Raw genomic sequence first — 25013 nt, forward strand, 5'->3', positions numbered from 1 at the left:
TGTAAAGAGACTAAATCTATGACTGATTAGGGTACCTAAAAGAGATGGGGATAATGAAGCCAAATTGGAAAACATACTTTAGAATATCATCCAGGAGAACTTCCCTAACCTGACAGGACAGGCCAATATTTAAATACAGGAAATGCAGAAACCCCAGTAAGATATTTCATGAGAAGATTACCCTCAAGAAACATAATCATCAGATTCTCCAAGTTCAAAATGCAAGGAAACATGTTAACGGCAGCCAGAGAGAAAGGTCAGGTCACCTACAAAGGGAAGCCCATCGGATTAACAGCAGACATCTCAGCAGAACAAGCCAGGAAATATTGGGGACCAATATTCATCATTCTTATAGGAAAGAATTTCCAACCCAGAATTTCATATCCAGCAAAACTAAGCTGCATATGCAAAGTAGATACAAGATGCTTTTCCGACAAGCAAATGCTGAGGGAATGCATTACCACCAGGCCTGCCTTGCAAGAATTCCTGAAGGAGGCACTTAATATAGAAAAGGAAAACCATTACCAGCCACTACAAAAGCACACTGAAATACACAGACCAGTGACACTATGAAGCAACCTCATAAACAACCCTGCATCATAACCAACTAGCATCATGAGGATAGGATGAAATTCACAATAGCAATACTAATCTTAAATATAAATGAGCTACATGCCCCAATTAAAAGACACAGAGTGGCAAGCTTGATAAAGAACCAAGACCCATCAGTATGTGGTCTTCAAGAGACCCATCTTACATGTAAAGACACACATAGGTTCAAAAGAAAGGGATGGAGGAAAATTCACCAAGCAAATAGAAAATAGAAAAAGCAGAGTTTGCAATTCTAGTTTCTGACAAAAAAAGACTATAATCCAACAAAGATTAAAAAAGACAAAGAAGGGACATTACATAATGGTAAAGTGTTCAACTCAACAGGAAGAGTTAATTATCCAAAATATATATGCACCCAATACAGGATTACCCAGACTCATAAAGCAAGTTCTTAAAAACCTTCAAAGAGACTTAGAGTTCCACATAATAATAGTGGGAGACTTCAACACCCTGCTGACAGTATTACATAGATCATCAAGACATAAAGATATTCAGGACCCCAACTCAGTTATGGATCAAGTGGACCTGATATATATCTACAGAACTCTCCACCAAAAACCAACAGAATATACATTCTTCTTTTCACAACATGGCACTTACTCTAAAATTGATAATCAGAAGTAAAACATTCCTCAACAAATGCAAAAGAACTGAAATCATAAGTGTCTCAGACAACAGAGCAATCAAATTACAGCTCAAGATTAAGAATTCACTCAAAACACATGACTACACGGATATTAAACAACCTTCTCCTGAATGACTCTTAGGTAAGTAATGAAGTTAAGGTAGAAATAAAGAAGTTTTTTGGAACTTATAAACACAAAGAAACAATGTACCAGAATCTCTGTGATGCAGTGAAAGCAGTATTAAGAGGGAAATTTATAGCACTAAATACCCACATCAAAAAGCTAGAAATATCTCAAGTTAACAACCTGACAATAACACTAAAACGACTGGAGAAGCAAGTGCAAACAAACCCCAAAGCTAGGAGAAGACAAGAAATAACCAAGATCAGAGCTTGAACTGAAGGAGAGAGAGAGATGAAAAATCCTTCAAACTATCAACAAATCCAGGAACTGTTTCTTTGAAAAATAAATAGATAGACCCACTAGCTAAACTAATAAAGAAGAAAAGAAAAGATTCAAATAAACGGAATCATAAAAGATAATGGGGATATCACCACTGACCCCACAGAAATACGAACAACCATTAGAGAATACTATAAACACCCCTATGCACATAAACTAGAAAATCTACAAGAAATGAATAAGTTCCTGGACACATACCCCCTCCTAAGGCTGAATCAGGAAGGAATTGAATTCCTGAATAGAGACTAATATTGAATTCTGAAATTGAGGCAGTAATAAATAGCCTAACAACCAAGAAAAGCCCAGAACCAGAAAGATTCACAGCTTAATTCTAGCAGAGGAACAAAGAAGAGCTAGTACCATTTCTAGTGAAACTATTCCAAAACATTGAAAAGGAGGGACTCCTGCCTAACTCATTCTATGAGTCCAGCATTATCATGATACCAAAACCTGCAGGTGATACAACAACAAAAAAAAACTTGAGGCCAATATTCCCAATGAACATCGATGCAGGAATTCTCAGTAAAATACTAGCACACTGAATCCAGCAGCACATAAAAAAACGTATTCACCATGATCAATTAGGCTTCATCTCTGGGAAGCAAGGTTGGTTCAACATATGTAAATCAATAATTGTGATTCATCACATGAAGAAAATGAATGACAAACCTGTATGATTATCTGAATAGACACAGAAAAGGCCTTTGATGAAATTCAACATCCCTTCATATTAAAAACTCTCAATAAACTAGGTATTGAAGGAATATACCTGAAAATAACAAGAGCCATATATGATAAACCCACAGCCAATATAATACAATATAATACTGAATGGGCAAAAGCTGGAAGCATTCCCCTTGAAAACTGGTACAAGACAATGATGCCCTCTCTCACCACTCCTATTTATTATAGTATTGGACATTTTGGACAGGGAAATCAGGCAAGAGAAAGAAAAAAGAGTACTCAAATAGGAAGAAAGGAAGTTAAACTGTCTTTGATTGCAGATGAGATGATCCTTTATCTAGATAACCCCATCATCTCAGCACAAAACCTTCTTAAGCTGATAAACAACTTCAGCCGTGTCAGGATACAAAATCAATGTGCAAAAATTGCTAGCATTCTTATACACCAACAACAGGCAAGCTGAGAGCCAAGTCATGAATGAACTCCCATTCACTGTTGCCTCAGAAAGAATAAAATACTTACAAATACAGCTAACAAGGGAAGTGAAGGGTCCCTTCAAGGAGAATGACAAACCACTGCTCAAATAAATCAGAGATGACACAACAAAATGGAAAAACATTTCATGCTCACTGATATGAAGAATCAATATTGTTAAAATGGCCATACTAGCCAAAGCAATTTATAGATTCAATGCTATTTGCATTAATCTACCATTGACATTCTTTACTCAATTAGAAAGAAACTATTTTAAAATTTATATGAAACTAAAAAATAGCCCAAATAGCCAAGATAATCCAAAGCTAAAATAACAAAGCTGGACACATTACCCTACCCAATTTCAAACTATACCACAAGGCTACAGTAACCAAAACTGCATGGTACTAGTACAAGAACAGATACACAGATCAATGGAACAGAATAGAGAACTCAGAAATAAGACTGCACACCCACAGCCATCTGATCTTCAATAAACCTGACAAAAACAGGAAAGGATTCCCTACGTAATAAGTGGTGCTGGGAGAATGGGCTAGCCATATGCAAAAAATTGAAACTGGACTCCTTCCTTACAACATATGCAAAAATCAACTCAAGATGGATTAAATGCTTAAATTTAAAACCACAAATGATAAAAACCCTAGAAGAAAACCCAGGTAATACCATTGAGGACATAGCCATGGGCAAAGATTTCATGAAAAAGACACCAGTGGCAATTGCAACAAAAGCAAAAATTGGCAAATGGGATATGATTAAAGAGTTTCTGCACAGCAAAAGAAACTATCATCAGCATGAATAGACAACCTACAGAATGGAAGAAAATTTTGCAATCTATCCATCTGACAAAGGTCCAATATCAAACATCTACAAGGAACTTAAAGAGATTTACAAGAAAAATTCGATCCCACTAAAAAGTGGGCAAAGGACATGAACAGATGCATCTCAAAAGAAGATGTACATGTGGCCAAAAAGCATATTAAAAAAAGTTCAGCATCACTGATCATTAGAGAAATACCAATTAAAACCACAATGAGATACCATCTCACACCACTCAGAATGGTTATCATTAAGAAGTCAAAAAACAGATGTTGGTGAGCTTGTGAAGAAAAAGGAAGGTTTTCACACTGTTGCTTGGAATGTTAGTTTAACCATTGTGGAAGACAGTGTAGCAATTCCTCAAAGACCTAGAGGCAGAAATACAATTTGACCCAGCAATCCCATTGATGGGTATACACCCAAAGTAATATAAATCATTCTGTTAGAAAGATAGATGCATGTATGTGTTCATCACAGCACTGTTCCCAATAACAAAGACATAGAATCATTCCAAATGCCCATCAATGATAGAATGGATAAAGAAAATGTGGTACATACACACCATGGAATACTATGCAACCATAAAAAAAGGAATGAGATTATATCTTTTGCAGGGACATGAATGGATCCAGAAGCCATTATCCTCAGCAAACTAATGCAGAAACAGAAAACCAAACATCACATATTCTCACTTATAAGTGGGAGCTGAATGATGAGAACATGTGGACACATGGGGGAGAAAAACACACACTGGTCCTGTTGGAGGTTGGATGGTGGGAGGAGGGAGAGCATCAGGAAACATAGCTAATGAATACTGGGCTTAATACCTAGGTGATAGGATGTTCTGTTCAGCAAAGCACCATGGTACAAGTTTATGTAACTAAGTTTCATAACCTGCACATGTACTCCTGAAATCAAAAGTTGGAAATAATACAAAAGATGTTGTAAGATAAAGAAAAAATACTATTTTATATTTGCTAGAAGGCCTTTCAAGAAAATAAGGTAAAGATGGTTATTATGAAATCTTGCAATGTAATTTACTGTTTGCTGCCTCTTCATACATAGAGACACACAAACATATATGTTTCAAAATTTGAGCATCAGCCTGTAGTTCATTTGATATAATACCATGTCTGAAAGACTATACACAGTGGCTGTATTGTATTTGGGTAACAGATGCAAGTACTTGCCACCACTGAATATTTTCTTGGAATTGCTAAATCTTTATGCATATTTTCATATGAGGTATGCAGTGGTCATTTTACACATCAAACACAGACTATATGAAGAGATGACTGCTCACGTAGAGATGGCTGGCCATTTCCTGTGTGACAAAATCCTTGTATCTCTGTATAGAATTATAAATCAAGACAAGGAATGTCTATTGTCTCCCCAACTTCTTTCATATAAATAGGATTGTTCTACTTCAAAAGGTAATTCATGACCAGGACACATGTTTGTTTATTTGTGTGTTTGTATATATTTTTTTAAAACAGCCCTATCTTTTAATGATCAGAGATTCTTAGCTCTTAGATGTCAGTGTCTATTTTAGAAGATGGTGTGAATATTTGTCTTTATCCATGTCCTTACAAATAAGTACCTTGGTGGTAAGTTTAAGTGGCTGTGTCTGGAAGTGCTAGCCAAGTGACACTGTAAATGAGAAGTCTAATTTGGTGTTTAATAGAATTGGCAATTCTAAATTAAGTTATCTTGTATGCTTCCTTACTAAAACTCTGTAACTCTCTACAGTATTAACCCATATAACATATTTATTTTTATGTACTGTTTTCAGACTCTGGCCCTAGGGAAATAATTATTAATATGATAGTACTTTACCTCCCAAAGAGATAGCAATCTGATGTGAGGACACACATGTAGCCAATAAATCTAGTATAACTGAAAGGATCTATCATTGTTCTTAGCACAGACTAGCTTCACTTATGCTGACCTCAAGAATCAGTGAAAGATTTACCAGAATGAATAACTAGGGCCAAGTGTGGAAAGATGATTCTAAATAAAACGAAATGCTCCCATGTGCTTTAAGTGATGAGAATGTGTTTTCCCAGTAATTTTAACAGTTTTATTAAGATGTCTCATTTGAAATGTGTGGTTCAATGATTTTTATTATAATCATAAATATATGCAACTATCACCACAATCAGTTTTAGAATTTTTTTTTTGCCTCAGAAAGAAATCCTAGACCATTTAGCTATCAAACCCCTATACCTACCCTGCACTCTCAGCCATGTGCAACTACTAATACGTGTTCTGTCTCTATAGATTTCCCTATGTACCTTTATAAAAGTGAAATCATGTAACATGTGTAAATACTTTTATTAATAGTCATTCTGAATAATATGTCTTCTGGGACTGGCTTCTTCCAATTAGCAAAATGTTTTCATTGAACAGTTACTGTATGACCCAGCAATTTCATTCCTAAGTATATATCCAATACCAATGAAAACATGTTCACATGAAAATTTCTATATGTATGCTTATAGCAGCATTATTCATAATAGCCAAAAGGTAGAAACAACCCAATGTTCATCGAAAAACACATGGAGAAATTAAATATACTATAGCTATATAATGGAATATTATTCAACCATAAAAATTCATGGCATGCTGATACATGTTGCATGTTTCTTTATTGCATTCTGAAACAGTGAGGATAAAGAAGCTGAAACAGGTTAGAATTGCAATTAGCACCAGCCCTTATTGACCTGAACTTGCATTGTTGAGATATGCTGTCACTCTCCTTCCAAAATCTTCCCTGAAGTTTCTCAGATCATAGACCTGGGAAAATATAAGGCTATAGAATTGGCTGTGAGTCTGAGTAGTTTACCACGTTGAAGAGAGATGAAAGAAAAAAGTAATGGAAATAAATTAAAAAAACAACAATTCCAGAGGACAACTATCCATGACAATAGAGAAAACAAAAACTCTTCATTTAAGCTAGCTGGGCAAAAGTTCTTCCTATGCCCATACTATGAGAAGTCCTGTGGAGACCCAGAATAGAGAATGAAAAGGGTAGTGAGTACAGTATGGGAAACAATAAAATTCCCTTCCTTATTCAATTGTCTGCTTCAAGTGTTTTAAACTTTTCAAGTTTTATATTATATTACATCTTTGTTAAAAGTGCCATAACCCTGACTATTCATTTCAATGACACAGTTAATATTTATCATTATATTATTTTGTCACAAGATTTAAAATTAAATTTGGTCTCTGTCATTTCTCTCATTTGTCTCTCTTTCTTGGGGAACTCTTTATTCTTATTGAGGTTAAAAGAGTTCATTGATTTCCATGTGCATTTTGAAGAACTTAATGACATATTCCTTTTGCATCCAAATTTCAACCTTATGTACCTCTCCTTTGACATTGTCAGTAAAAAATTTAGATGCAGATAATTTTTTGAAACAGTAAATGAAATTAAAGAAAATGTCATTCTATCACTCATTTTGTAGATCAATGAAAAATGACCAAAAGAAGTGTAATAGCCAAGATTACAGTCAGATAGAAGAAAACAAGCATCAGAACCAGTTATCTTAACCCTTATTTAATGCTCTTTAAGCTCTTCATCTCCCACCTGTTGTAAGAAACGTCATAGACTTCAAGATATAAAGGCTTCAGAAATTGTCTGTCTCTAATCTATAAACTGAGAACAATTTCTCCATGAATGTTTACTTAGGAAGCACTGCAGAGCCCATTTGACTGAGATTTTCCTCCTACTCCATTTAGTAAATTATTGATGATTATTAATTTAGTATGACTGCTATACCTGCAGTCCTTTCACCTCTTCCCAGAGATCTCTCAGCTCAACACTAGATGTTGGTCTGGCAGCATTTTGATTCCATATGAAGTGGCTATTGTATCATCACACTCAACAAGTTTGTAAGAATCTAGGTTTCAATTCAGAGTTGAATGTTAAAGTGACTTACAAACAATGGAATACCCTTGAGTACCAATACCCTCCAAATCCCCTCTTCCTTCTTAATTCCTACCCTTTCACTGGTGCTTACTGTGAAAACACTATTCAAGTCAACATTTGTTTGTTGGATAAAAGCATCTGTTAAAAGTCTGGGAGAATAAGAAAAATGTTCAAGCGGTACTTGATGGTAAGGAAGAGAGAGTAGATGTCTCTTTCCAAATTAATAGAAAAAAAAAAACCCTATTTTAGTTCCGTGAGGTACAATGCTTACACCTGAATACAGAGATGACTGTAGAAGAATCACCTGCAAACCATGGTAAAAATACAGATAAACAGGCTCCATTTTTCAGAAGTTCTGATTCAGGAGACTGAGGATGAAGTCAGAGAACTTTATTTATTTTAAGTGCCCCCAGGCAATGCTGACACAAAGCCAGATTTGGAAATTAGTATCCTGTTAAATAACACTGGGGCTCAGGAATATGGGCAACAAAAAATATTTCAAACAGCACATCTAAAATATGAAAATACTTATATAAATACATTATATTCTTATGCTGGAGAATTTTAGAAATGAATAAGGAATGGATTCTGCTGCAAAGAGATTTACAAAAAATGTGAAGACAGGCATACAAGCAAATAATTATTAGTATTTGCATTAATGATAATTATGATTATTAATATACATTATTATATATATAATTATTTAGGGGGTACAAACGCAGAGTTTTTACATGCATATATTGCATAATGGTAAAGTCTGGATTTTTAGCGCACCCATTAGTTAAATACTGTTTATTTTACTCAAAAGGTAGTATTTCATCCCTCACTCTTCTCTCACCCTCCTATCTTTGGGAGTCCTCAGTGTCCATTATTCTACTCTGTATGTACATGTGTACCTGTTGTTTACCTCCCATTCATAAGTGAGAACATGTAGTATTTGACTTTCTGCTTCTGAGTGATTTCAGTTATAATGACCCCTAACATCATCCATGTTGCTACAAAATACATGATTTTATTCTTTTTTATGGTTGAATAGTATTCCATTATATATACACACAATGCATTTTTTTTTAAATCCAGTCCTCCATTGATAAATAATTAGACTGATCCCATATCTTATAAATAGTGTTGCAATAAACACACAAGTGCTGGTATCTCTTTGATATAATTATTTCTTTCTCTTTGGGTATATATTCAGTAGTGGGAAACCTGGATTGAATAGTAGTTCTATTTTTAGTTCTTTGAGAAATCACCATACTGTCTTCTGTAAAGAATGTCCTATTTACTTTCCCACTAAAAGTGTACATGCGTTCCTTTTCCTCTGCATCCTTGGCAGCATGTGTTGTTTTGACTTTTAAATAATAGTCATCCTGACTAGTGTAAGATGGTCTGTCATTGTGATTTAATTTGTATTTCTCAGATTATTAGTGATATTGAGCATATTTTTCATGTATTTGTTGGTTTCTTGTATGTCTTCTTTTGAAAATTGTTAATGTCTTGTACACTTTTTCATAGGATTATTTGACTTTTTTGTGTTGAGCTGTTTGAGTTCCTTCTGGATTTTGGATACTAGTCCTTTTTTGTTTTGATGCATACTTTGCAAATATTTTCCCCATTTTTGGGGTTATTTTATTGGTGATTTTTTGTCATGCAGAAGCTTTTAAACTTATTTCGATATTATTTGCCTATTTATGTTTTTGTTGCATTTGCTTTTGAAGACTTGATCATAAATTCTTTGCCTTGACTAATGTCCCAAAAAGGTTTTATTAGGTTTTCTTCTAGAATTTTTATAGTTTCAAGTTTATATTTAAATCTTTAATTCATCTTGAATTAATTTTTGTGTATGATGAGAGATATGGGTCCAGTTTCATTCTTTGGTATATGGCTATCCAATTTTCCAGCCCTCATTTATTGGATACGGTGTCCTTTCCCCAGTGCATCTTTTTTTCTACCTTTGTCAAGGATTAGTTGATTTTAGGTATGTGGCTTTATTTCTGCATTCTCTTGTCTCTTCTATTGTCCCATGTGTCTATTTTTATGCCAGTTTTATGCTCTTTTAGTTACAATAGCCTTGTAGTATTATTTTAAGTGGGGTAATGTGATGCCTCCAGCTTTGTTCTTTTTGCTCAGGATTTGTTTGTCTATTCAGGGTCTCTTTTTGGTTTCATATGAATATTACGATTGTTTTCTCTAATTGTGTGACAAAGGATGTTGAAAATTTGATGGGAATTATGTAAACATGTAGATTGCTTTGGGAAGTATGATCATTTTAATAATATTGATTTTTCTAGTCCGTGAGCATGGAATGTTTTTCCACCCATTTGTGCCATCTATGATTTATTTCAACAGTAATTTATAGTGGTTTATAACTCTCCTGATAGAGATATTTCATCTCCTTGGTTAAATATGTTCCTAGTCAAATTTTTTTGTAGCTATTGTAAATGGGACTGCCTTGATTTGGTCTAAAGCCAGATTGTTAGAGCCAAATCAGGAATTAACTCCCATTCACAATTGCTTTGAAGAGAATAAAATACCTAGAAATACAGCTAAGAACAACAGTGAGAACTACAAACCATTCTTCAAGGAGAACTATAAACCACTGCTCAAGGGAACCAGAGAAGACACAAAACAAATTAAAAACAAAATCTATGCTCATGGATAGGAAGTATCAATATCGTGAAAATGACCATACTGCCCAAAGTAATTTATATATTCAATATTATTTTCATTAAACTACTATTGACATTCTTCACACAATTAGAAAAACTAGTGTAAAATTCATATGGAACCAAAATAAAGGCTCATATAGCCAAGACAATCTTAAACAAAAAGAGCACAGCTGGAGGCATCATGCTGCCAGACTTCAAATTACATTCTAAGGCTACCATAACCAAAACAGCATAGCACTCTTTGACAAACCTGACAAAAATAAGCAATGGGGGTCATAATTCCCTATTTAATAAATGATGCTGGGAGAACTGGCTAGCCATAAGCAGAAAATTGAAACTGGACCCCTTCTTCACACCTTAAACAAAAATTAACTCAAGATGGATTAAAGACTTAAATGTAAAACCCAAAACTATAAAAACTCACAAAGAAAATCTAGGCAATACCTTTCAGGACATAGGCACAGACAAATATTTCATGATGAAATCACCAAAAGCAATTGCAATAAAAACAAAAATTGACAAATGGGATCTAATTAAAGAGCTCCTGCATAGCAAAAGAAACTATCATCAGAGTGAAATCAGGCAACCTACAGAGTGGGATGCGATCCATCCATCTGACACAGGTCTAATATCCAGAATCTACAAGGAACTAAAACAAATTTACAAGAAAAAAACAACAACCATCAAAAGATGGGCAAAGGACATGAACAGATACTTCTTAAAAGAAGAAATTCAGGCAGCCAGCAAACATATGCCAAAAAGTTCAACATCACTGATCATTAGATAAATGGAAATCAAAACCACAGTGAGATACCATCTTATGCCAGTCAGAATGGTGATTATTAAAAAGTCAAGAAACAATAAATGCTGGTAGGTTGTGAATAAATAGAAAAACTTTTACACGGTTGGTGGGAATGTAAATTAGTTCAACCATAGTGGAAGATGGTACAGTGATTCCTCAAAGACCTAGACACAGACTACCATTCAACCCAGCAATCCCATCACTAGGTATATACCCAAAGGAATATAAATTATTCTATTACAAAGATACATGCACACATATATTCATTGCAGCACTATTAACAATAGCAAAGACATGGAATCAACCCAAATGCTCATTAGTGATAGACTGGATAAAGAAAATGTGGCACATATACACCATGGAATACTATGCACTCATAAAAAAGGAATGAGGTTATGTCCTTTGTAGTGACATGAATGAAGCTGGAAGCCATTATCCTCAGCAAACTAACACAGGAACAGAAAATCAAACACCGCATATTCTCACTTATAAATGAGAACTGAACAAAGGGAACACATTGACACAGGGAGGGAACAACACACACTTGGACCTGTTGGGGTGGTGAGGGAGGGAGAGTTTTAGGAAAAATAGCCAGTGCATGCTGGGCTTGATATCTGGGTCATGGGTGGATAGATGCAGCAAACCACCATGGCACACGTTTACCTATGTAACAAACCTGCATATCTTGCACATGTACCCCAGCACTAAAAATAAAAATACTGCCTTGCAGTAGCACAAGGCAGCACAGCTTTTCCACGTAACAAATGTGGAAGACTTTTAGAGACTATACATTTACCTTAGGCTTTCCTGAAATATTTCTTTAGAAGATGTTCATCATTCTTAAATAGTTTGTATTCAAATAAAAAAGCCATGTTTTATCTACGAATTTCATTTTAAATGCATCTTCAGGTAATACGACCGTATTGGCTTACATAATGTGAATTAGGATTGAAGGAGGGGGATATGAAGGAAGAAGACTCAGTGCCTACTGCAGTGTGGTAGGCAAGTGGCAATAGGGTTTGAAAACCAATATTGAAGTAGAAGTGTAAAGGAAGCAGTTTACATAAGTAATTGTAAAAGATGAATGAAAAATGTTTTATGTGACTGAATTTTTGAAGAGAAGAATCCATCATGTAATCAATAAGTTTGCTAATTTATTATTACAGAAGTAATACAGGTGTACTATAGATTATTGTAAAATATAGAACGTGAATAATAAAAGAGGAGAAAGTCACCCTAGACCCCTCATGCTTTTTTTCTTTTCTATAGTTTTCTGGTTATTTTGCTTATTTTTAAAAAATCATGGTCATGTAATTTTTCTATCGTCCATTTCAAACATTACATGACATTTTTAATATTATAAAATCTATTTAGAAATATTAATGGCTAAATAGTAGTCCATAGTGGAAGTCTATCCAATTCTACTTGATATGGTAAACATCTGACAAATTCTATCATAAATTAGATATTCACATGGTTTCCATATTAGACACATTATAAACAATACTACAAAAATATTTTTGTGCACAACTTTTCATTCATATTTATAAGTTTTTAAATGGAGAGATGCTATAATATGTCATGGTTAGATTTTATTTTTCTGGATATATGTTAAAAAAACACTTGCTAGAAATTGCCGTTACTGGCCTGTAACAGTAGCTTTAGGTATTATTATTTTAAGGAATATTTGGTAACATTTAATATCAAGGTTTTGAGCCTGAGGACCAGGAAATTATAGTTCTTTTGGTGAACCTCTCAAAGTGTGGAAAACAGCTGATTTGAAGGAAAGAATGAGGTCAAAGAGTACTTCTAAATTGTATACATTAAGTGAAGAAAAAGTGGCAATGATTACAGCAAGGAGGACTCTACCATTGAGAATAGGACTGGCTTTCCCAAGCATTGAAAGACAACAAACTTCTTGCCATTTGCTTGTTTATACCTGCTGTACCTCACCTTTGAGATCAAACTGACAGTCCACTTGAAAACTGGATTTAAGATAATAATTAAATGCAACAATTTACATTTCTGGAAAGTAAACACTTGCTTGAGAAAAATCGAGACTCTTATATAATTGACACCTTAAATTTTGCATGTCAAAAATCTCCAGGGGCATCTGATGGCCTGAGTGGCGAGTTTGTAAAGAAATTAGTTATAACTTGACTTGAGTGGAAGCTTTTTTTTTTTTTTTTTTTTGAAACAAGAGTCTCGCTCTGTCACCCAGGCTGGAGTGCAGTGGTGCGATCTCTGCTTACTGCAACCTCTGCCTCCTGAGTTCAAGCAATTCTCCTGCCACAGCCTCCCAAGTAGCTGGGACTACAGGTGTGTGCCACCATGCCTGGCTAATTTTTGTATTTTTAGTAGAGACAGAGTTTCACTACATTGGCCAGGCTGGTCTCAAACTTCTGACCTCATGTGATCCGCCTGCCTTGGTCTCCCAAAGTGCTAGGTTTACAGGCATGAACAACCCTGTCCAGCTGGAAACTTCCTAAATTAAAATTTAAGGAAAACCAAATGACAATAAATTTGAGCTATGCCATACAATAAAATAAATTTTAGACGACATGATGAGTTTGATGTAATAAATGAGTTAACAAATAACAAAACGTCAAAAGCAAGTATATGTGAATTTTATTGGCCCTAGTTTAGAAAATAATCATGTATTAATGAAAGCAAAGTAAGTAAATTGATTATAATTAATTATTAAAAATATTAATTTCTCTAAAGCAATGGGATCAGAGGATATAAATATATAATTCTATAAAAAATAAAATAAAGGAAATATAGTTAATTCACTAAAAGACAAAAATCACATTTTCAACCTCACTAATAATCTCGTTATACAAATTATTATGTAGCTTCATTATAATTTTTATCTATCAAAAATATTTTTTGAAAAGATAAACATTTTTTAAAAAGATAATGTTTATGAGAAGGTTATGAAACAAGCTGTCTTAAATTCTGCCTAAGATATAATTTGTCTGAAATTACTGAAAACAATCTGTCAATTAGTATGACAATTAGTCCAAATACTGTTAAAGTCTCTCTAAAGGTATTAGTCATTTTTAGAAATAAGTTCTAGGAAAATAAGAGATGAAACTTATTTTAAATTTTTAGTGATTTCCTGAGACATGATTATGAGGCAATTCTGGTGACCCCACTTTTAGGAGTCACTGTTTTAGAGAAACTTTGTATTTCCACCTAAAGACACCTACAAGCTTCTTCACTACGATATTGTGTGTTGCAAACGTAAAAATTGTAATTAAAAATAAAATACCAACCATAAAAGGATGGGTACTAGGTTGGAGTATAATTATAAAATATAACTCCGCTGTTAAGAAGAATGGACTAGGTCCTGAAACAATGTTGTGGAATCTTGAAGTGCACTGTGTCATAAGCAAGTTTCAGAGGGATACATATTGTATGCTATTTATTTAGTTTTAAAAAGCATAAGATATTGTATATGATTTACAGGTACACAGCAGCAAATGTAAAATAAAATGACTGAAAGATAAGAATAAAATTCATGGCAATTTTGCCCCAAAGAAGGATTTCACATTAAGACTGGAAATGGAGGCAAAGACACTTAAACTTTATCCACAAATACTTCCTATTTTAAAATAGGATTTGTAGCAAATACATAAAATGAGCATTTTCAAAACTTGGTGTTGGGAATAGGAGATTAATTTATCATTTCAAGTAATATTTAGCATCCATCTGTTACAAGCAGGCAGTTTTCTAGGTTCATACAATTCCATTTAGATTCTAGCAGAGAGAGACAGTCAATAAACAAGTGACTGTAGTAACTAAACATCAGATGAGGATTAAGTACTATGGAAACAAAAGCAGAGTAACAGAAACAGAAAATTTAGAATGAAGAGGATAGGGAAAGAGTTATGTATTATTTAGGAGAATTAGGCTGTGACAGGGATATTTGAGAAAGGGAGAGCGAGCGAGCCCAGGAGCACTATGTAGAGGAATAGTACTTGCAAAGGGTTTGAGACTTTTATGTCTGAGGAAGAGCAAGGAGCCTCATATAATTTGGTTTGACTGATGGGGGGAGTAGAGGAGAAGGAGATGACGTCAGGAAAGTAAGAAGTCATCAAGTTATTTTTATAATTAACTCTTTTAATCAAAATGTAGCACATATGGATATAAGCGAACAATTTGTAAGTGTTTGGATAGATGAGTTTTCCAAAAAAGGACATGGCTATAGGGACAAGATGGTCAACTAGACATAGCAAGGAAGTACCACTCCCACTGAGACAGACCAAAATATCAAGTAAGCCAATATTCTTTGAACAGACCTCAAAGAGAAAACACTAAGAGTGGATAAAGAGGTACGGACTCTGAGGCTGCAGAGCGAGGAAGTTAGGAACACTGCACAGGATACCAGAATGTCTCCTAAAGAAGTGGTGAGTGAAGAGACTGATGGCCTAATTTTACCATGACCCTCTAGGATCCTAGCTTTAAGGAGACCCTAGATCTCCCACGGACCTATGGACATTTGAGCTGGTAGCAGAATCTACCTGGAGAGTAGTCAGAATCAGAGCTTCAGCTGCTCTGGAGTCCAGGGGCATTTTTAACTTTTTTGGCATGAGCAGCTTTGATGGAGCATAGCCGTAAGTGCCCATCCCCCAGGGCTCTTCATGTCTTTCTGAGATGCTCTAGCCCCAACTGACTGCCAGTTTGGAGATTTCTCAAAACACTTTAAACAGAGCTACCATTCGACCTAGCAATCCCATTACTAGGTATATACCCCAAAGAAAACAAATTGTTCTACCAAAAAGACACTTATATGTTTATTGCAGCACTATTCACAATAGCAAAAACATGGAACCAACCACCTAGGTGCCTGTCAGTGGTGGACTGGATAAAGAACTGTGGTATATACTACCTAGCCATAAAAAGGAATAAAATCATGTCCTTTGCAGTAACATGGATGTAGCTGGAGGCCATAATCCGAAACATATTAATGTAAAAACAGAAAACCAAGCACTGTATGTTGTCACTTTTACACGGGAGCTAAACATTGAGTACACATGGACATAAAGATGAGAATAATAGACACTATAGGACTACTGGGGGGAAGTAGAAGAGTGGAACATAGATTGAAAAACTACCCATTGGGTACTATACTCACTTCCTGGGCAATGAGATCTGTACCACAAACCTCAGCATTATGTCATATTCCCATGTAACAAACCTGCATATATAAATGTGTGTGCGTGTATAATATATGTGTATATATGTATATTTAGTATATATGTATAATATATATATAGTGTTTATATGTATATATAGTGTGTATATGCATATATATATATTGTGTGTATATATATGTATATGCTCTGTATCTAAACGTTTAATTTTTTTTTAATGAAAACTCTTTAGTGTACCACTTGTAAAAGAGAGAGGGGAAGGGGGGGGATGGTATGATTGTTAATACTGAGTGTCAACTTGATTGGATGGAAGGATGCAATATGGATTTTGGGTGTGTCTGTGAGAGTGTTGCCAAAGGAGATTAACATTTGAGTCAGTGGGCTGGGGAAGGCAGACCCACCTTTAATCAGGTGGGCACCATTTAATCAGCCACCAGTGACTATAAAGTAGGCAGAAAAATGTGAAGCTACGAGACAATGGGCCTAGCCTCCTAGCCTAAATCTTTCTCCTGTGATGGGTGCTTCGTGCCCTCTAACATTGCACTCCAAGTTCTTCCGTTTTGGGACTCCGACTGCCTCTCCTTGTTCATCAGCTTGCAGACAGCCTATTGGAGGGCCTTGTGATTGCGTAAGTTAATACTTAATAAACTATCTCTCTCTCTCTCTCTCTTTCTCTCTTTCTCTTTTTTTCTATCTCTCACTCTCCTCCCTCCCTCCCTTCCTTCCTTTCTTCTTTCTTCTTCCATCCATCCATCCATCCATCCATCCATCCATCCATCCATCCATCCATCCAATTAGTTCCGTCCCTCTAAGAGAATCCTGACTAATACAGATGGGGCGGGATAGAGGGGAAAAAAAGAGCGAGATTAAGAGCAGTGTAACACCTGAAATCTCCTTCTATGCCTCTTACCAGTTACTTATTACTATCCTCAGCACAGGTAACCACTATCCAAACACCATCCATTCATTTGGGCAGTTTTTGATGAGGTAGTTCTAGTTCATTCATTTTCATTATGTATGGCAATCAGACATGTGAGCGCGCGTGCACACACACACAGTTTCTTCATTCTGCTCTTGCGGTTTTTATGTTCATTGTTTCATTTGAGGAGGAGAACATATTCTAGTTTTTCACCATCTTGAATAGTGCTGTGATAAACGTGGTTTTTGTGAACAAAAGGGGCACATTTCTGTTGGGAATATACCTGGGAATTACATTGCTGCAGCATATTGTTTACATATGTTTCAGTCCCACTTACTACTTCTATCAGCAGAATATGAGACTCCCAATAGCTTTACATTTTAACTTACGCTGGAATTATTAATATTATTTAAGCCATGCTGGTTGGTATATAGTGGTATCTCATTGTGATCTTAATTTGCTTCCTTCTGATGGATGAAATTGAGCACTATTTTATGTTTATTGATAATTATGATATCATCTTTTAAAAAGTAGATAGTCATTTCCTTTTTTTCCTTATTTGGTTTCCTTATTTTCCTTATATTCTTTGTGTATCTTAAATGTGTTATTTGTCAGATATATGTGTAAGAAATATAGTTTCCTATCCTTCCACTTGTCCTTTTTACTCTCATAGGAATAATTTGTTGACCAGATAACTTTAAATTTAATGTATTACAATTTATTGTTCATTTTCTTTATTAGGAGTACATTTTGTGACTCTTTAATAGATTATTGCTTAACTCAAGACCACACTAATACTCTCCTGTATCATCATATAGAAGCTTTGCTGTTTTACATTTCACTTTTAAATTTAAAATCCACTTGGAATTGTAGTAAAGTAGGAATCAAAGTCTATTTTCTCTCATATGGTTATATAGTTGGACCTATATAACTCATTTAAAATGTCCTCTTTTCCTTGAATCATTTGCAGTGTATCTTTATCAAATATCAAGTGAGCATCTATGTGAATCTTTTTCTGGACATTTTAGTAAGTGCTAGGGGTCTGTTTAGCTTTTCTTGCACCAGTGTCACACTGTCATAATTAAAGTGTCTTTTTAGTAATCAACAAGAATTAAAATTTTTTCTTCACGTATGTCCTGGCTGTTCTTTGGGCTTTACATTCTCATATAAATTTTAGAATAATTTTGTCATTTTCTATAAGAAAAGCAGTTGGGATGCTTTTCTGGGGATTATTTCAAATCTGGAGAACATTTGTAAGTTGATAAATTTACAATTCTAAGTGTTTCTATCTATAAACAGAATATAATCATTGAAATACTCAATCTTAGTTATTTCAATCGTGTGTTATAGTTTTGTGTGTATGCAGCTTTGATTTATTCTTTAAGTATATGTTGCCTTTTTACACTAACGTAAGTGTATTATTAAAAATAGCTTGCTCTATAGTCTTAAGCTGTGTGTTTCCCTAAAATTAGCATGTTGAAACATAATCACCAATGCAATAGTATTAAGAGTAGGTCCTTTGGGTAGTGATTAAATCATTAGGTCTCTGTCTTCATGAATGGGATTAGTGCCTTTATTTTTTTTAATATATCCTTGAAATGAGAGCAATCTTGCTCCTTCACCATGTGAGGACTAAAGAACAGACACTCACTAGACACCAAGTTTGCTAGTGCCTTCGCCTTAGACTTCCCAGTCTCCAGAACTGTGAGAAATAAATTTCTAAATTTTTAAATAAATTACCCAGTCTCAGGTATTTAGTTATAGCAGCCTGAAGAGACTATGACAGTTTGTTTTTCTCTTTGCTGTCAACATATTATTTTAATATTGATCTTATATCCACTGATACTGGTAAATTCAGTTATAATTACTTGTGTATATTTTTTGTAGTTTTCTAAATATATAATCGTTTTTCTAAGAATAATGACGTTTACACTATTTCTCATACAATTTTTATATTTCTTTTTATTTAACGTGCTGGCAAAGACTATGTAGAGTGCAACCTATAAGCATTCATAATGGGTCTTCTTCACAGGGGAAAGTTTTTACTGTATCACCATTAATTATGTTCTTCAATTTGATTAGACAATTTTCATCAGGTTGGAGACATTTCCTTCTCATTCTAGTTTGCTAAGAGGTTTAGGGTTTCTTTTCTTAAAATGAATGCAGTTGTTACCCATTTTATCAAAATACCTTTCTGCTTCTATTGATTTTAATGTTTTTCTTCTGTTTTTTCTATTATTGTGATAAATGACATAGTTTACTTTTTAAAGTACTGATTATTGGGAGGCCAAGGTGGGCGATCACCTGAGGTCGGGAGTTCAAGACCAGCCTGACCAACATGGAGAAACTCCATCTCTACTAAAAATACAAAAATTAGCCAGGTATAGTGGCACATGCCTGTAATCTCAGCTACTCAGGAGGCTGAGGCAGGAGAGTTGCTTGAACCCGGAGGTGAAGGTTGCGGTGAGCTGAGATCCCAGGCAACAAGAGTGAAACTCCGTCTCAAAAATAAATAAATAAATAAATAAATAAATAAATAAATAAATAAATAAATAAAGTAAAAAATAAAGCACAGATTACTTACATAGAGAAAAAATTACCTTTTAAAACTATATAGTTTGCTGAATTTTTAAGAACATTCACAGCCATGTAATCATCACTATAAACAAGATTATTTTTATTACTGCTAGAAGTCTCCTCACATCCGTTTGTAGTGAGTACCCTCCATCACCACACCAACCTTTAGGAATGGCGGCTTCTTTCAGTATAGTTTGTCTTTTCCAGAATGCCATATAATTGCATCGTATAATAATTATACATTAATCCATTCAAACCTGGCTTTTCCACATAATATATTTTCAAGATCCATTTATGTTATGTATCAGCAATTCCTTATGGATGTAGAAAAATTGTTATTTAACTGGTTGATGAATATGGGGTTGTTATTTTCTGACTATTATGAATAAAATTGCTATAAACATTGAGGTACAGGTCTTTGTGTGGACACAACTTTTTATTACTCTTGGATAAAACAAGATTGGGATTGCTGGTCCATATGTTAAGTATTTGATTAAATTGGTTAAACTACTAACCTGTTTTCAAAACTGGCTGTGTGACTTTCCATTCCAACCAGAAGTATATGAGATCTTTACAATTTTGTTGAAATCTATACCCATGCTACACCCATCCCACACCGCTTTAATTGCTTTTTTCAAATGATGCCATGAAGTCATACAAGTTCTCCAAATTTATTCATATTTTTAAATTATTTTGACTATTTGAGGTCCTTTGTTTCCCCACATAAGTTTTTAAATTGCCATTTTCTAAAAAGTCTAATGTAGTTTTGATTAAAATTATGTTATATATATAGATAGATTTTGTGGGAATTGATTTATCACCTACACTGGGACTTACAATTTGTGAACATGGCGCATTGTTCAGTTAACTTATTTTGGTTTTGATTTCTCCCTTCAATGTCTTATAATTTTCAGCACAAAAATTTTGTACATGTTTCTGTACACATTTTGTTAGATTTATCCATAAGGATTTTATGCATTTTAATACTATTTTGCGAATGATATTTTTATTATCCAAGTAATTTTTATATGTTGATTTTGTATTCTTTTTTTTTTTTTTTTTTTTTAAGGTAGAGTCTCACTCTGTTGCCCAGGCTGGACTGCAATAGCGTGATCTTGACTCACTGAAATCTTCACCTCTTGGGTTCAAGCAATTCTGCTTCAGCCTCCCAAGTAACTGGGATTGCAGGCATCTACCACCATGCCTGGCTAATTTTTGTATTTTTAGTAGAGACAGGATTTCACCATGTTGGCCAGGCTGGTCTCGAACTCCTGACCTCAAGTGATCCGCCCACCTCAGCCTCCCAATGTGCTGGGACTACAGGTGTGAACCACTGCTTCCAGCCTAATTTTTAATTAATATTTATAATTTTGTGTTTCTTTGGAATTTTTGGTATGTTGTATCATGTCATCTGGTAAAAAAAGAGAAATTTTATGACTTCCTTTCCAAGCAGTATGTCTTTACTCTCTCTGCTGTACTGGCTATAATACCAGGCACAATCTTGAATATGAGTGGTGAGAGAAGAAATCATTGTCTTGTCCCTGATATTAGGGGCGAAACATTCCATCTTTGAAAATTAATTATGAAGTTAGCTATAGTATTTTTGTAGATACACTTGATCAGTTTTTGGAAGTTTTCTTCTATTCATAGTTTTTTAAAAGGTTTTTTCTTATTGTGGTTATCATAAATGGATGTTGATTTTTGTGAAATATTTACTTCTGCTTTGAGGTAATCATATGTTTTGTCCTTTCAGTCAGTGAGTATGGTGAATTATAATGTTTAATTTTTAATTTTTTTCAAACCATACATTCCTGGGATAAATTCTACTTTATGATGAGGTATTATACTTTTTGTATGTTACTGTATCAGATATGCTTATATTTGTTAGAAATTTTTGCATCCCTGTGATCTAAATATGATCATATACTTCATAGGCTCAATATTTTAAAATAAAATAAAGATAGAATCCTGGGCTAAATTTTGGCTCAGAATCTGGTATATGAAGCCATCACTTCACTTTAACAATATTAATAAAATACATGTATTATCAATTTACAGTTTAAATTTTTTTCATAAACATTATTTTATAATAACATCACAATAATCCTGCAGAAAAATATAATTTTCTTCATTTTTTTAGCTAAAGCAACTGAAATGGGGAAGATAAAATGCCTTGCCCAATTTCTCACAATTTATTAAGTTCATTATAAGCACTTAGAGGTCTGCACTTTAATATAGCTATTATCCTGAAATATAAAGGATATAAACATCCAAATCGATGTTCTGATACCTCTTTGCAAACAGCTTGACTTTTAAGCTCCACTAGATATTGTGATGTAGATGGTTATTTTTGTGCTCCTAGTCACCCTGTTCTGTACTTTCCTTTTTGTTACTTCTTACCTCCGGTCCTGCAACCCTATCTGTTTAAGGTCTGTATAATCTGCATACCAAGTCCTCCACACATACCGCAACACATCTCAATCATCACACCTGTTAGGCTTTCATTCACAGCATCATGAAGAATTATATTTTATTGAATCTAAGATACCATTAGTTATTAGATGTACTGATTATAAATCAAACCATTAATTTATATACTGCTAAAAGAGAAAAATATTATTGCAAGTGACACTGAAATATCTTCTTACCACATTCATTGTAATTCCACTGGAAGAAAATTCAAAATATGAAAAGATTGTTTTGATTATCTATTACTGTATAACAACCTACCCCCAACTGAGTGTCTTCATACAAATAGATATAGATATATAGATATATCTTTCATGGTTCTATAGGTTGACTTGGCTAACTCGAGCCATTCTTTCTTGAGTTTTCTTAAGCATTTTTTTTAATGATAGTAGTGATAGCAATAATTGGAGGAAACCAGGATAGGCATCCCATAGATGGCAGTTGATGCTACTACTGAAGGGGAGCTTAGATGGAGCTGTTGAAGAGATTGCTACACAAGACATTGCTATATATATAGGTTTCATATAACATGAAAACCGAGTTCAGAGAGGGAGCTTCCAAAGCATGTTTCAAGAAAGAGGAAGCAGAAGTTGTCAACATAATTAAGGGCTGGATCTGTAACCAGCATAGTGTTATTTCATTTAACATCTATTAATCAAGAAGTTACAGAGTCTCCTGATTCAAGTGCATAGAGAAACATACTGCATTTTGATGGAAGTTTGGCAAGTACAAATATGTTATGAATAGAAATATGCCTTTTTGAGTTCACAAAAAATTGAAGTATATACATAATGTTGTTACTCGTGATTGCCTCTGGTTCTAGAGTATTGAAAGAGCTAAAATTCTTTGTAGGATTAAAATTTAAAGGTTGGAATTGTAACAGATTTTTACTTTTTATGGTTTTCTCCATATTTTTGAGTACATTTTAAAGTGTATTAAAGAAATATGTTTTGAATCAACATTGACTAACTGCCCTCTCCCTATTTTCCCAAGGCTCCTCAAAGGATAACAAAAGGGAATAACTACTATTGGAATAATTTATCTGGACATTCCTCAATTCTTCCTGTTTTTCTAAAAAAAAAAATGTCCTTTAGAACACCACTGCTATATTTTCTTCTTCACTCCTACACAGGAAAAAACTCTTGTAATAAGAGGTTGCTTCTCTAAATCATAGTCCTCATTTTTTTTGTAAAGGAATAATTCTTGCAAAGATAAAGGAAGGCAATGGGACAAGTTAGGTTTGAACATTTTTTAATCTTTTGTATTATATGGGATGATGAGAAGAGACAGGAACTGTGGGAGTTTGGTTGTATTATTTTGCTGTTTTAACATTAACCCTTAAGCAGTGAAATCTCTCCTTAGAAAGACTTTGTCCAGGCAAGGCCATGCATCAGTAAAAGTTCCTAAGATCTGCCACACAAATGACTTCCACTTCTTTCTGCATTATATTTTCACCTAAGAATACCTTTATCCCTCAAAAGGCTACATCCATTAAAAAGGGTTGGTGTGGGTATCTATAACAGGAACACTATTGATTCCTAATTAGTAGAAAACATAGTGATGATTATTTCTGTGTGGAGACTATAAGCATCAATAATTACTATTAAATTAACTTGAACTCTTCACATTTTTAGTAAAACCCCATTGGGTGAAGAACTGTAAATTGCAATGGAGACTTTTGCAGACTTCAAAATGAAGTCTCTGAGAGTTTGGAGATTGACATGCTCCAAATCTGTCATTGAGGACTTTGTAATTACTCTATGTGAGTAATTTCATCTAAATACTCTCTCCTTGGACCACACTACCTTTTGAACTTCTATTCAAACATGCTATAACAGTAGACACTGGACAAATAAGAAATGGATTTTGCAGTGTTTATATTTAACTTCTTTCCTGATTTTCTGTGTGTCCATAAAACTTCAGGAGTGCCACTTATCTTTTTATAGATCAGATTGACACTGAGTAAGGTATACCTAGGGTTTCAGCCTGAATCTGTTATGACAGGCAATAAATCACCTAAACCATCTTTTTGTATTTGATGAGCAGTCAAAATCAAGCAAGCTGATGACAGAGATTATTTTTTTCTCTCAGTTAGCACAAGTTTTCACACTCACACCAATTTTAGAGTGGTTACTAGACTAATGACCCAATTCAATCAGATGCTTATGATTTTTTTTTGTCATCCGTTTTGTGATCATGAAGAGGATGAAATGTTAATAGTTCTGACATTAGTTTTTTCATATCTTTTAATACACTGCTAAAGAAAAAATCCTCACTAATATTATAGAGACTTCTTTTACATTGTTTTCTATTCGAAATAACGGAGAAATTCAGTAACATTTATTAATAACATTTTTCTTCTAAATTCCCAGAATGTCACCACTGAGAAAAAGACATCTTAGGTAAATATAAGACAAATTTGTTAAACTTCAACTGGACCTTCAGTACTTCTATTTGTTTTTTTCCACAATAGATACTTGACACCTATCTCTTATATACTTTCGTCTTCTTGGCAGATAACCTGGTGTATTAGTTAAGGTTCTTCAGAAAGAGAGAACCAATATGATGTATATGTATGTGTTTTTATAAACACACAAACACAGATCTGTATATATATGTACCTGTATATACATATATATGTGTGTGTGTGTGTTTGTGTGTATTTATACACAGAATTAGCCAGAGTTAAAGTCCAAAGGCAGTCTACTTGTTGAATTCCTTCTTGCTCTGGTAGAATTCTAGACCAGTCTCTGTTCTACTAAGGCCTTCAACTGATTGTATGAGATTATGTA

The sequence above is a fragment of the Rhinopithecus roxellana genome, chromosome 15, assembly GCF_007565055.1.
Source record: "Rhinopithecus roxellana isolate Shanxi Qingling chromosome 15, ASM756505v1, whole genome shotgun sequence".
Taxonomy (NCBI): domain Eukaryota; kingdom Metazoa; phylum Chordata; class Mammalia; order Primates; family Cercopithecidae; genus Rhinopithecus; species Rhinopithecus roxellana.